Here is a 15,338-nt window from a genome sequence, read left to right on the forward strand (position 1 = left end):
CGTCGACACCTTCTTCCTCTGAAATTAGAGGTTCCCCATTGGAAACACCACAACCAATTTCACAATATTACTACAGTATCTCCTTCTGCTCCAGGCTGCTGTCAGACAAAACTCTTAGATTGTTGCCTGGCTGCGTCTTCACACTGAAGGGAATTCCTGTGTTACTTCTGATGGGCTGGGCTATCAATGGGAGTGCTGGGTGGGGACGTCATCGGAGTTCCTCAGGCTGTCTGAGGATGCTTTGGCCTTTACTTGTCACAAACTGACTAACAGGTTGAGTATTGCTCATTCTCAGTAAACATGCGTGCTGAGTGGTAAATGAAGTCAAGGGTTACTCGTGTTGTTTACAACAAACTGAGAAACAGCATTAGTTTCATTGTAAGTAATATTGAAATTTAGGTTGAGAATGTGTAATATTTGTTGTTTAAAATGATAGATCTAATACAGTTCAGTGTTAGGATTTAGCCAACTAGCAATCTTTTCCTTTTTCTACACACTTGCAACTTTTTAATAATCTAGGCCCCTGCATGTAGTCTTAGTGTTTTGCATATTGCCCAATACATCTGATAAGAAAAGTCTGATAACATGGTGCATCCATGTGCTGGTGCGAAATAGCCAGTATCTATCTGGTTTGATTTTGGTAAGTGTAAGATAAGGAGTGTAAATGATAAACCGTAACACTTTTCAGTAATGTTTTCATTTTTCAAATAGCTGCTATTCTATAGCAGTGTGGTGTTCTCTGATAAATCTAAAAATTGTAGTTTTTCTTCAACACCTGAAGCATTTTTTCTTACTTTTTTCTAGAATCTGACCAAAATCAATGTACATAAGAGATGTGTAATTCAAGGCCATAAATTGTGTTGGATGATAGATATATATCAAGTTTAAATTTGTCATGATTTGTATGTATCTTCGTTTCTCTGCTGTATCAGGATGGCACGTGTTGCTGGCTTGCTCATTTGTGACTTGTGCCCAGATAATGCCAGGAGCAAATCCATCATTTGCCTGATATCTCCTTTTCAGAGGCATTAGTGGTTTAGTGTCACTGTTTTTGAATTGCAACCAAATCTTGTCTTGTCAGTTAAGAACTGAAAGCCAACAACTTTTGATTCACGGCCTAACTCACGTTTCTGCTGTTATTATGTGTAATCCTCTGGATTTATGTTGACCTATTGTGGCTCTTGTAAGGCAGTAACCTCATAGTGATGAATCCTTTTTTTTTTGCCAGGAGGTATTTTCACTGCAGAGCTTAAACCAACAATGACTGCTGCTACCTCTCCCCCATCCACACCCAGATAAATAGATAAATAGCAACATTGTCTCCAGGAAACCAAATTAATTGAAATGATGTGGACCGAACAGGGTGAAGAGAACAGGTATAGACAGCGACAGCTGTCCGTTCCACGTGTAAACAAATTTCTGGTCTGTCATACTGTGCTGTAGCAGGCCTCAGTCTCATATTTTACTCAACTTTTCTCTTCTTTATCAGCAGTAGACGAAAACAAGCTTCTCCAAAATTACCACGGAAGTCATCTGGAGAATGCCCAAGGAATTTATTAGCTTGTATAAACACAGACGATTCCTAGTGACGTAAGACAGCACTGGTTAAATTCAACAGCTGATTGGAGTGTCTTCATATTGTGTCCTGCAACACTGCTTAGACGGTTTCTATTGTAACCGTCTCTGCACGTATGTGATTTAATTGATTGAGCAGACGGTTGATCAGTCGTGCTATATTCTAGGAGTGGGACAAAAAAATCCATATTGCAACATATTGCGATATTTCCACTTGCAATATGTTATCGATACACCGGTGCCAAGTATTGATTTTGATGCAAAGAAGCAAAATGGCAAAAATGGCTCCAACCGTTCCATTTTTCCATATTTTGACGTGATAGACGGAGTAGGCACGGCTGCATGTAAACAGGAATATTAGTGGAATATTCATTTTCATTAGCCATGTAAACAGCTTAGTAGGAATATTGTCATTTTTGGAATAAGGGTAAAAACAGTATTTTGTGCATGTAAACGTGGTCACTGTTGTGATATTTATACTGAAGCTACAGTTATCAGTGTTCTGATATTTATACTTGGCGGCATTTCTTTTCAGTGAAACAAATGTACTGTTAAAAATTGTACATTATTGACTATTTCCTGCTCTTTGAAATATTTTTTCTTTCTTCAGTTACAAATATTGTGATATATATTTGATTATTTCTTTGTGATATATATCGTGTATCGCAGAATTGCCTTTGTTGTGATATATCGTTATCGTGGGAAGAATATCTTGATATTATCATCGTATTGTGAGTTCATCTGTGAATCCCACCCTACTATATCCCACTTGGCTTTGTGTTTGCATGTACATGTTGATGTGTCATTGTGTGATAGTGAATGAGTCTGGAGGTTAAAACCTGATACTGGCAGAGCTGTCTGTTCAGCTACAATATCTTAGTAAAGCAGAAGATGGAGCACCAAGAAAATATGAAACTACTGACCTGTGACTTCTAATCCCTCTAATTTGTTCTGTGCCGTGTTGTTGTGCAACTTCCAGTGCAGACTGCATTATCACTCAGGGGAAAGGTCATAGATTTATGCCGGGTGGCCGCCCCTCAGCAGCCCTGAAAACCTTGATCATAGATTTCTGTTATTTCCTATTTCTGCTATTTCTTGTAGAGGTTGTGCATTCAGTAGACGTGCGAAAGCCTTACATTTGTCACGTTCATGTTCACTCATGTAGTGTTTACGTGTTTCATCTTAAAAAGGCATGTCTCAGTGAGAGTGTACACACTGCATGTTATCGGTGGGCTGTGTTATTATCTGCAGGTACAGTATGACTCTAGGAGCATTTTAAAGAGCCTGTACGGAGGCGCAGTAAACCAGTGAAATGGGACATGAAGAGTCAAAGAGCAGAGCTTCAACAGCTTAATGATGTAGAGGCATCCAGCTCCGTCAGGCAGTAAACTCTTTAATACGCTGTTAATTATTTCTGAGAGATTGAATATTGATTAAAAAGCAAAACGATTTTAATTATAACCCCAGCTCTAGTGCCATCCTAAATGAAGACAATTTTAAGGCTTTACGTGAGAGGAACATCTAACAACCTACCAAAACCTCAAGCTATTTCAACTCTTTTGAAATTTGTTTTTACTTTGTATTTTATGGCTTTGAAAGTGGAGTACTCTGTCTTAGTTAAACTGGTGTTGTTGCTGCACCTCTCAGCTCCAGCTTCAGAGCTGCCAATGTTGATCCACTGTCTAAATTTGAAATTCATGACCTGATTCCTGCTCTGTGTAGCACTCTGAGAACATGCATTGCCCACCCAGGTAATTCCTTTAAATCACGCTCGGGTAAACCTAGCATGGTTTCTTTTTAACACATCTCTGTTGCACTTGAAAATGAGGCTTATACACGGCTGTTTCTGAGAAGAGTGACATGCCACATTATATCTGAGTTCAATAAGAGGACAAAAAAATCCTTCTTAGCTGAAACGGTACTGTTTTTATCATTAAGTACACACAGTATGTTGTAATTCTCATCACATTAAATATTTGAACATGCCTTTCACTTGAGGCGCAATTGATGATTTTTCTCAACCGGTTAATCGCTTAAAAATGTCATAAGTTAGTGAAAAAAGCCTGTCACAATTTCCTAAAGCCCAAATGAACATAATCAAGTAGCTTGTTTTGTCCGACTATTAGTTGAAAATCCAAAGACCGTCAATATATTATCATATAAGACAAAAAAAGCAGCAAATCCTCACAACTGAGAGTTCAAACCAATAAATGTTTGGCATCTTTAACAAAAGAAAGATTTAATCAGTTATCTAAATATTTGCAGATTTATTTGTTGTCGACCAGTGAAGCGGTTGTCTCAGCCCTAGATCAAAACTACGTTTACTTTTGTCCGTTTAAACCATGAAATAGCTGAATTGTACTCCCAGGTGGACCAAAGCTCTCTGGCTATGAGTTTGCTTTGGGCGATGGAGTGAATAGCCTGCTGCTCTCAGGCAGACAGACCCAAGCTAAACTTCCCTCACTGCTTGCCTCAAACATCGGCTTAATATTTAACATTGATATTGAACTAGATCTAGCGAATGCATATGAGGATAGACCCTCAAGACTGCCACCAAATTGCTTGCCCTGCCAGTGCCTTAAGTGATCTATTTGTGATTCAGCAGCAGGATCTTGCTGGCTGCCAGGCTGGCAAGGAGTCAACCTCCCAGGGGGAGTGTGTTAATGTGGGCCCCCAGGCCGTGGGACCAGGGTAATTGGGTTCGCATGGTCGGTGTCAGGGCACCCCTGCCACCTCCAAAACAAAGGCCACCTCCTAGGCAAGCTGTTAGGGACAGAGAGACAAACCCCTCCTGATCACTGCACTGATTCACTGGAAAGGCTTATTCAATTACTGGAATGCTGTATGTGGGGATTTTTTTTGTGTGTGTGTTGACCTGCAGATTGCACAATGAGCTGAGGGCCCTATGCTTGCGTGTGCTCCCTTCATCTGTCTCTCTCTGTTCTTTTATGTATATATGCATCCACCCCACCAAACCCACATTAACATGTAAAGTGGCTGACTGCTGAGAGCATCTCGCTAATATCTCTAATATGTAACACTGCTGCATCTATCCACAATTTCTCTCTTGGTTTGACAGTGTCTGCATTCAGGGGTCATAAACCCTGTTGCTTGCTTTGTGGCCTCTCCAGACAGCCTGAAGCGGCTCAGTTGATCCACAGCCAACTCCCAGATCCTCCACTACTCTGATTCTCCGTCCCTCTGCCTGGTCTGCCTGCCTGCTGCCTGTCTGCAGCAGCTGGATGCATTTTCTCTTTACCACGTACTTAAAAGACCTCCCTTTGTTTGGCACTGACTAATAAGACAAAGGTGCCTCTCTTGCCTTTTTAGGTTCAGTGGGTTTAAAGGAACTCAGGGTCTAGCTTGGCTTTGTTGACAACTCTCTCCCCTCAGCGTTTAACTGCCCCACAGCCACAGTTGCATTGCGCTCCCGATTGATTGGCAGAATAATTATGGACTTGATTTGTTCAACCACAGGCAAAGTGGGATTGAGGGAGTAGGGGAGCAGAAAGAGCATGTATACCATTTTTTCTTTTTTAAGAGTACAGCAGGAGAGGTCTGCTTGCCTGCCTCTTAAAATCCAACTTTAACACAGCATAGCCCACTAATAACACTGAAACATAGATTGCACTGTAAAACACAGACACTCTTGCACATACTGTTAGCAGCGAGGAGGCCCCGGTTGGCGCCCGGCTCGGCTGTAGGCTGCAATAAGCTGAACAATGTGCTCAGCCGCGTGAGCGGTGAAGCGATAATTGACACATCCTAAAAATGCAAGTAAGGAGTGGGTTATTAATGCTTTCTTCCTGGGAGTGGTTTCAGCGGAACCATTAAGCCTTTAATTGAGAAGGAAGACTGACATTAAAAGCTGTTGCCTTGGCATTGCTGTTACCTACTTTTTGTTTTCTAATGAAGATGAGGCTTAGGGTAGTTTGCTGCATGATTACATTGCAATCACAATACACAGGCACACTGCTATTTTAGTGTGTGAGATCTCAAAAATATCTCCCTAAGTCCTTTGCCTCAAGGGCTGGAAAAAGTGAGGAGTCTCCTTTTGACTGAGGGGCAGGTGAGAAGAGTTCCCACCCCTCCCTTTTTTTTTTTTTTATCCCCCTTGCAATCGCTAGGAAAACAAGGGCTTCTCCCACGCTGGATATAAAGCCGTTGATATGGAAGGTATGACCTGGGTTTCGGTCGAGAGTAAAGATGCCAAAGGCTTGTTACCAGGTTACATCACTGTTGTTGTTGTGAGTGCATGTGCCAAATCTTCAGGCATAACAGAGGGAGCACGCTTAGCGATTCCCCTCCCTTTTGCCAAGTTACCATCACACTACAGGAAGATTCTTGTCATAATAAGGTGTCTCTGTCTCTCTCTCTCTCTCTCTCTCTCTCTCCCTCTCTCTCTCTCTCTCTCTCTCTCTCTCTCCCTCCCTCTCTCTCCCTCCCTCCACACACCAAAGTCTGGGCAGCATTTAACAGTCAGTCGTGTAAATATTTATTGTGGTCTGTTTGAATCCTAGTGACATTGTTTTTAATGCAGCGTTCAGCACGTCTTCAGTTCTGTGGCAGCATATACGGCAGTACAACCATCACAGGTCCTAATGGTTGCGTCTGTGTAGCTGAGCAGACACATGCTGTTGGAGTGTTACCCGTGACGGATCCATGACTGCAGTAAAAGGGGATTAATCGCGGAAATTGCAGATAAGTGCAGGAGAGCACTGGTCTGGTACCTATCAACAGTCCTGTGTCTGCAAGTGGGAGTGCGTATGTGAGCTGAATAACCTACTCTTTTCTCAGAGAGGAAATGATGACAGTAATGCACAGGTATTCAAGGGGAAGTTGTTCTAGGTAGGCAGATAGATGTTCTAGGTAGAAAATAAAATAGGCTAGCTGTGGTGGGATGTTAATACGTTTGTGTGTATTTGTGTGCACGTAGGTGTGATTTCATAGACATCTGAGTTGAAACCACAAACTGGAAACTCAAAATGGCACATTACAATCTATGAAGGAAATTACAGTGAAAGTAGAATAATCCTTACGTTTGATAAAAGCAGCTGCACTTGGTGCCAGTGTACTCAAAATATATCCCAAGAGAAATACCAGCCTATCAAGAATCAATAGCAAAAGAAAAATCAGAATATTTGTAACAGTGTATTAAAAATGTATTACATAAGTACGTATGATGATATATTGCTAAAGCTAACTGATTCAGGTGTGGTGAAAAGCTTAATTAATTTGAATTTGTACTTAAATAAATCCAACACTGGTGGAAATATTTGATTTAATTCACTCTAATATCTGATCATTGGAAGTGATCCCAGAGTAAGACAAATAGTTTCCTACTATGTTTTATTACTACAATAGGCTACTTAACAAAACAGAGCTCTTCTTTTTCAGAACCCTTAAAAATTGATGAGTATAATTTAATTAAACACTAAGACATTGATTACAGAGTGTGTCTCCAACCAAAAGCAATGTTGTGACCAACAAGGGAATTGATCATTTGGGAATGATCACATTGTTTGAGTTGATTTTTAGCACTAATCATGCTAATATTTAAACTAGAATATTTGTAAAAACCTGTATTGAATCATGTACATAGTGCAGGTGTCTTCTACTTCTTATTCAACATGGGTTCAAGCCCCATTTAAAGTGTTATGTTATTGTTACATTATTATATTATTATTATTATAACCAGCTTAGGCTATATGTAAATGATGTAATGTGGCATTGGTCAGTGCTGTGTGTACGTGTCCCTATAAAAACAAACATTCAAAAAAATAGTAAATGTATAAGTAAATGGGCTCAAATCTACCAGAACAGGTGAAAATCAGATTATAAAATGCTATTTGCAGCACAAACATTCTATAGTTTAACCATACGTTGTTTTTGTTTTTTTATTATTATTATTGCCTTCAGGGATTCTGGCTGATCATTGTAAACAGACTTGGGTAAATGTGTCATACTTACTGTTCATACACAAGGTCAGCAACTGCATATTTATACAGTACATGCGGCTGCTAAAAAGTGCAATGTTGCTGCAGTGTAGCTGTGTTGTTTCTACACGGATTACACACGGTGAACAGTGCAGACAGAAGAAAGGGAGCTTACTCAGGCGATTGGTAATGTGACGGAAATCTGTATCTTGTTCACTTTGAAGTCAAGTTGGGTCACACTAAGCAGCTTCCCTTTTTTTAAGAAAAGTGGAAATTATGGCTAACAGCTAATATTTGTGTCGTCGCCATAGGCTGCCGTAGTAAGCACAGACACAATGACACAGGGGACCCATGTCAAACAAGCTGTGTTGACTCATTCACACCAGCAACAAACATGGATTTTTTTTCCCCCCTCCCCTAATACTACATCTGAATCTGTCCTTTCTGCCTTTGCTAGCAGTTAGTCCGCTACTTTCATCCTTGCATTTTATGGTCCTGTATTCACTTAGCTTACAGGTAAACTGATTTGGTTAGTCAATCACAGCACAAATTAATTCAGTTGAGTTTATTGACCTCACTTTATTAAACAGAAATGGCAGATGAAAACATTAAGTGTGCATGCTGTCTGTTTCGGTTAGGCTACTTATCCTTGACTAACATTTCCTGTGGGGTGTCATGTCATGTCTTTAAATGCTGTTCCCCACTGGGAATGTGTGCTGCAACCAGATTTTTGTTTATGTGATTTTCTTTTAACTGAGAGGACCTGGAGTGTAGTTCAAACAGTAAAACCAGCTTTATTTACCTTTTTCGTTTTACTTACTTCCCTTTAGTGTACATCCTCTACTTCTGCTTCAGTCAGTAGTTCCCTTTGTATTGCAGAATGTCTTTTGCTCAAAGCTAGAAAGAGAGAGGGTGTTAGTTTCATTCATAAGGTGAATAAGGCTGAATTTGACTAGAGAGGCGGGAGTTTATTATATAATATTTGATATTTTGTGGGTAGGTTATCTCAAATCTTGCAAATAGGCTTGTCTTTTAGTAATCACAGATGAGTTCATCATTGTTGTTTTACATGTAGGGGAATTTTTAACACCAAATATTCAATATTAAAGGTGGATACTGTAAGATGTGACAGTTTTAACATTTCTAGCGATTCTAGTGACAGTTTAGCATCCATTTTTGATGTCCTGGGTTTCAGAGCTTCACAACAGAACACAAGATATCAGCATTTTTTTTAATGAGCCACTATAAAATAATTTTAATAAAGGCTAAATTGAGCATGTTCGCTAAGATGGATTACCTGTCTCAGCAGGTGTCAAGTCTTCTGCAAGGTGTTTTTCATACTGTACCATAGAGTGCAGAAAAAAAACACTTTCAGTGATTTAGAAACACCCACTGTATTCTCTGGAAAAAGCTCAGCGGTTTCATAAAGTATAATGTTACATCATTCTGTTGGGACAGGTCTTGCAAACAACCTTTGGCTATAAATGCTGTGGTATGTGGCGTTGGCCAACGCTGTGTACGTGCTTCTATGAAAATAAACATACCAATTTTTAGTCAACAGGCTGAAACATTGCACAAGCTTGCTAAGGTGAACTATGTATTAGCAGCACATACATTTTGTAGTTTCACCACTTATTATTTTTCTTTACATTAATAATTTAAGGGACTCTAGATGATCTGCAGTGTTATCAGCAGCTCATGTGGGTTTACTTCCCCTATCTACCCAATCAACATTGTCGTCTTGCAGCAGGAAATGGGGGGAAATTTGTTAAGAAATGGTGGAAAATTGGTAAATAGTAGAAAGAACAGGCCTTACATCTTTTGTAGTAAATGTTAACTGCATTGCATTTACCATAAAGCATCAGTCTGTAATCATGCAGATGACAATACGTTTAAAATGTTGCTCACTGAACACAAAACTTATTGTAACATCTGTATTTTACACACATTAGGGTTCTTATCTATGATTATATTATGAAACCAGATCATTCAGATTCGTCTTACGAGGGTGAAAAAGCTTGCGATCTGAACTGACTTTTCCTGTAGTTTTACTGAAGCAGAATAATGTAGTCAGTACAAACTGCATGCTGCACCTGCGCGCTCTATTTAGGGAGGCTGTTGATTATGTTTGGTCACTGCTGGACAATAGATCATCACAGTAAAAGAATTGATGCAATAAAATAATAATTAAAACATGGAACACTATAATTACCATCAGGCTCTTTTTGCTGTGGCAAGTTGTAAAACCGGTTAACGTCCCATCCCTGTTGTAAGTGAAGGCAAAGAAAATGAAAATGATATGCTATCCTTGGTGGTAATGAAGCATTTACGTGGACACGGCAAGAAACTGTAACACTAGATGTTGTTGCTAGCCAAAAAAAAAGAGACACACAAGACAAAATCACTAAACATTTCCTGCGGATGTGCTGCATTCTGGTGGATGATATTTACAGTACTTACCAGTCAAAATACCATGGTACACAGTCATTTACAGCTGCAACGATTAGTCAATCAATTCATTAGTCGATCGGCAGAAGATTAATCAGCAACAATTTTGATGATAATAACAATGGTATTAGTCATTTTTAAGCAAAAATGCCAAACGTGCTGGTTGCATCTTCTCAAATTCGAGGATTTGAGGCTTTTATGTGTCATCCATGATAGTAAACTGAATATCTTTGGATTTTGGATTGTTGATTAGATAAAACAAGACATTTTCAATTTTATAGACAAACAATTACTCGAGAAAGTACATCGATAATGAAAATAATCACTATTTGCAGCCCTAAAATAGTTGCAAAATCCTAGAATTAAAAAACATGTTATGTGTCCAAGTCATAAAGATGTTCCCATGTGATCATTTCGGTAAAATTGGGGCAGCTGTGGCTCAGGAGGTAGAGCGGGTCATCCACTAATCAGAAGATCGGCGGTTTGATTCCCGGCTCCTCCAGTCCACATGCCGATGTGTCCTTGGGCAAGATACTTAACCCCAAATTGCTCCTGATGGCTGTGCCATCAGTGTATGAATGTGTGTGAATGATTAGTTTCCTCTGATGGGCAGGTTGGGACCTTGCATGGTAGCCCCTGTACCCATTCAATGTATGAATGTGTGTGAATGGGTGAATGTGATTTGTAGTGTAAAAGCGCTTTGAGTGGTTGGAAGACTAGAAAGGCGCTATACAAGTACAGTCCATTTATCATTTACCAAAATATAACTAATTTTGGATGCGGGAACTGTGAACTCTAAAGTTTCGATATGAGAATTTTGTCATGATATGATTATGTAAAAAGCTTATAAATTGTTACATGAACAATCGCCCAACAGCTTCTTTGAAAGTTGTTTTTCTAATTTAGGTTGCAGCAGCACACCAGAGAAACCTTGCTCAGTCAGACCAAAACCTCCCGTGTGAATGAGTTTGAACCTCTGCACGTATTTTATGCTAAAATTAAACTGGTTCGTATGATATTTGTCTGACCACATCCGAAGCAAAAGCATTTGTAGCTGGTCCAAATGGCTGCGATGTAATAAAGGGCTGCCCTTACACAGAGAGAGAGATGGGATTATTGTTCATTTGGGGATAACAGCACACAGCCTTTCCTCCTAGGCATTCATGGTGTGATACAAGTTGTGAAGAATTAACAAAAAGAGAAATCTTGAACCCTGCTTACTTTCACACACACACTTGGCTAATCATGGCCTAAAGTCCGTGTGATTGTTGTCGGTTTCAGAATCTTACAAAAATTGTTGGATGTAGCCCTCCCACCGTCAACATCGAGATGGTGTAAGGGGAGGAGGTTTTCGGATGCTGTTGGATCACACTGAGCACTTAGTTTAAAGCATACTGACCCAATTACAGATATATACATACAAACACACGTAGACACTTAAAACCTCCGTACTTCTCAATTAGAATTAGATTAAGTAGCTGTTAATCATTTTACGATATAAAATGTTGAAGACAGTAAGTGTCATTCATTGTAACAGTATTATTCTTGAAATATTAATTACATATTGTTAGGGGTACTAAAAATTTTAAGTGCTTGCTAATTTTGCAATAGTGGGCATGGGGAACTGCATTGATTTTATGACGCAGTTGCTGACTTGCATCTCAGTACGCACTTGCCAAACACGATGACGTTGACGTAATCTAGTATGTTGTGTTGAGTAATCCCTGGTTGTTAGTCAGCTTTTTGCCTCATTGGGAATTCTTGAATAAAAGAGGGCCTGGCACATGTTTAATAATCATGCTGTCAGTTTGATCGACTTAAGCCTAGTCCACACATACACGGGTATTTTTGAAAACATTGCTTTTTCTATGCGTTTTGCCTCTTCATCCGCATGCAAATTGCATTTTAGATCACTGAAAACTGACCTTTTGGAAAACTTTTGGCTTGTGACGTCAGAGTGTGTGCGGTTATTTCCTTTTGTGTAGACGAGGTGACATTTTGTGCAATGGTGGATGTGGCCAAAATAGTGCTCATTCTAACGTTGCTAACAGGACTTTTTATGTTTACACATAAATTTACACTTCCTCTTCCACTATATTGAGGAACAGAGGTGTCAGAATGCACCATTGCAGGAAGTCTACTGGAAATAGCTTTTTTTGCAGGCTTCTGATTGGCCAACATGGCTTTAGGGTTTTGGTTATATCACTGTCTGTTGGTTTGGCACGTTCTTGACAGTGTTTCTGCGTTTTCGTTTCGACAGGGGTGTGTTTTTTTTTTTTTTTAAACTGTGCTTGTGTGGATTGTTTTTTTTTTTTTTTTTTTTTTTTTTAGAATGAAGAAGGGAAAAACCCCGTTATCAAAAATACCCATGTACGTTTGGACTAGGCTTTAGTAGCTGAGACACAAAACACAATCACTGATTTGCTGTCAATGCTCTGTTGGCAGCAGAAACGATAAGTCCTGTCAAGAACTTAAATTAAGATGTTTCAAAAAGGCTTTCAATTTCTCATTCAGAATTAAATCTGCCATTAATCCCCGGAGGATAAAGAAACTTTGAGTGTTGAATAGAGAATGAATTTGACCGTCCATTTCTCCCTCTCAGCCCTCGAAAATGCTCTCAGTGCTCCACTCTAAAAAACAAATTAAAGTTGAGAGAGGGAGAAAGAAGTTTTCTTTTTTCTTTTCTCTCTCTTTTTTTTATTTTTTTATTTTTTTTAGCGGCAGTGACAGTGACGGAACCCCATTTTCCTACAGCCAGATCAAAGCAGCTTCGTGTGTGCGTGGGATCACAGTCTGCTCCCTTTGGGCTCATAATCATAATGTCTGAACTCGCGGCCCTGATGCAGACGCTGTTGCTACTTCTGCTCTTTACCAGGCCTGATGCCAGCATCACTGTGCCCTTCACACCCTCCCCTACTGCTCCATCTCCCCTGGCTTTTCTTCTCTAACTCAGACAGTCCTCTCTGACGCGGCAGCAGGCTGGGGCTTGTCCCTGCTCTGACTGTCCCGCAGCCTGGTAGGTTAATGAAGGCAGCAGGGGGGCCGCCTTACTGCCTGGCTGTGTTGCGCTTCATCATTCCTGCCACAGCCCAAGGTTCTCTAATTAAGACACTGACTTTGCCCCGCAGATTATGTAGCAGCTGGATCATTAGCGTGGAGGGTCAAATGGCATGCATCTCCGTGTAGCGGGCGGAGTGCCTTTCATCAACCCTTGCCTCTGTCAGCTCACCTCCGGCAGCCACCAGAAGGGTCTGCCTGCTTTCTCCTCCTTGCTACCCCCATTCACACTCAGGGTTCTGTGTTTACACCGAGGCCACCAGGAGTTAAAATTTTACAGATACTTACACTGAGCTGCCAGTTATTCTGTACACCTACAGTAGCTAAATCTACTACAGACAGCTCTGCAATAATCTTTATGAAGATTATATTCAGTTTTTTCAACTCTTCATCACAGGAATGAATAAAATCCCTGGTCATTTTGAAGGCTGTGGTTTGTAGTGCTGTTGAATTGTTTGCTTTAAATTGAAAGGTGTTGACAAAGTATTAGATATGCCTCAAGAAGGAGGTGACACGTTCTGCATATCCTACATATCTCTCAATGTTGTTAACAAGCAAGCAATGTCTTCACTGTAGCAGAATAGGTTAAGATTAGTGATTGTTGCTGAAATGTCAGCTTTTTATGGAGCTCTATCTGTAGTGTGAGTGTGGAATATTTCAAACTAGAAAGCTCTGCGTTGTTTATATTAACAGTGTGGTAAACGTTTAATCATATGTGCTGCAGACTGAACTGCGATCACTGTCTTTAACATTAACAGCGAGATGGATGGAGCTTGATTTAAAGGTGTACGTTAATAATACATTTGGGCCTTTTTGAGTGATGTTGCGGATATTCAATTAGGCAGGTATATAGATACATATTCAAAATCTAATTTGTTTTATATTTCAATAGGCTGCCATTTAAAGAGGAAATTTACCGCCATTAGCTGCCAGTGAGTCACCTTTTTATTTCAGTTACAGGGTGGAGATATTTTGTGTTTCATTTGTTTGTCTTTTCAGGGATGAGGAACTGTTCTCCCATTCGGCTGACTCACCTGTCGACAGTCAGTTAGCAAGTCTGCTCATCTATCTGTCTGCTCATGAGTGCAGAGGTTAGGAATTGCTTCTAACCTGTGAATAAACATGATCCAAGTGTTAATGAAGATTAATGCACAGTGAAAAGTAAATAACCAGTTCTTTTTCCAAGTGAACAGACAGACGTGAAACCCCAAATCTGTCTTTTGAGTATCAAGAGAATTGAGAGGTGGCTGTAAAAAGTTTGTTGGATTTTTATCATTGAAGGAGAGAAATGTTTGTCTGTTTTTTTTTTTCAAACATGGCTATTGACACTGGGAGTAAAGTATCAAAACATCAACATCTCAAACATCTTCTGCACAATAATTTACGTCCCTGCCATCCATCTTTCATGCTTGGTGTGTTCAGAACATTCATTATTTTGCCAAAATATGGCTAAAAGCACTTATTCCATGTCAAATTATTACCCCTCTTAAAGCTCTGAATCAACAAAAGTAGCATATTCGGCCATAGTTTGTCAAAAATATCATTGTTTGAAACATGCAGATGATTATACAGATGGATAGAGCAGGAGTGAATTATGCTGCAGGAGCAGTTTGAGAAGATTGTACCTTTGGCGTTATATTTCTTCCATTAAAGACCTCATTTTTTTTAGGTGACTATAGCTGCTGTTCTCCTTTTAGTGAGGAAACTGCAATATATTCACAGCCATCTTTTGAGCCAAAGGGGGTAAACGTTTGATACTCAAAGGGTAGATTTAAGGTGAAGTATCACTTTGAAATAAAGGAAGGAAATCAAAGGAATAAAAATTTAAATGCATTTTCATCCGGAAAAAAAAAAACAACAACTTTAATTTGAAACTTTACTGTGCCTTATTAACCCCAACACTGATCATAAAAGAAGATTTTAGGATGTAACAGGCAAATGTTCCAGTCCATTAATGATCTCCCCCAACTGGATTTGGTCTTTCCCTTCTCAGAATTCTGTTTGGATGTATGAAAAATGCCTTCATCATCTGGCTCTGCCTGTCTACACTGATAGCTAACCCCCGCTGTGAGAGATCAATTGAAAGGGACAACCACAAACTGCTTCTGACCAACTGCCGCCAAAGCAGTTTGTCCAATTTAGGAATTTCTAACTATTCCTGCTGTACCTCATATTGACAGCAGAAGCCCATGAAATTGTTATTTTAAAATGTATGCACCAGCTTTTTGACTTGCTGATTAACTAAATTTCAGATTTTAAATATTACATGCGAACCGTGCCAATAGATAAAATCTCTCAAAATATTTTAGACATTTTTGAAAA

At 39.6% G+C, this 15,338-nt stretch overlaps 1 protein-coding gene across 4 annotated transcripts in view; it reads left to right on the forward strand.

Annotated features, from left to right (window-relative positions):
* foxj3 (forkhead box J3) overlaps positions 1-15,338 on the forward strand; it is an 80,488-nt gene that overhangs the window by 19,160 nt on the left and 45,990 nt on the right. For 3 of the 4 annotated variants that reach the window (XM_067586992.1, XM_067586994.1, XM_067586995.1), the window contains exon 2: positions 14,016-14,107. The exons of the other annotated variant lie outside the window; for it this stretch is intronic. The gene's annotated coding sequence lies outside the window, so the exon portion shown is untranslated. The remainder of the gene's footprint in view (positions 1-14,015; positions 14,108-15,338) is intronic. 4 annotated transcript variants of the gene reach the window in all.

This window comes from Thunnus thynnus, chromosome 4, assembly GCF_963924715.1.
Source record: "Thunnus thynnus chromosome 4, fThuThy2.1, whole genome shotgun sequence".
Taxonomy (NCBI): domain Eukaryota; kingdom Metazoa; phylum Chordata; class Actinopteri; order Scombriformes; family Scombridae; genus Thunnus; species Thunnus thynnus.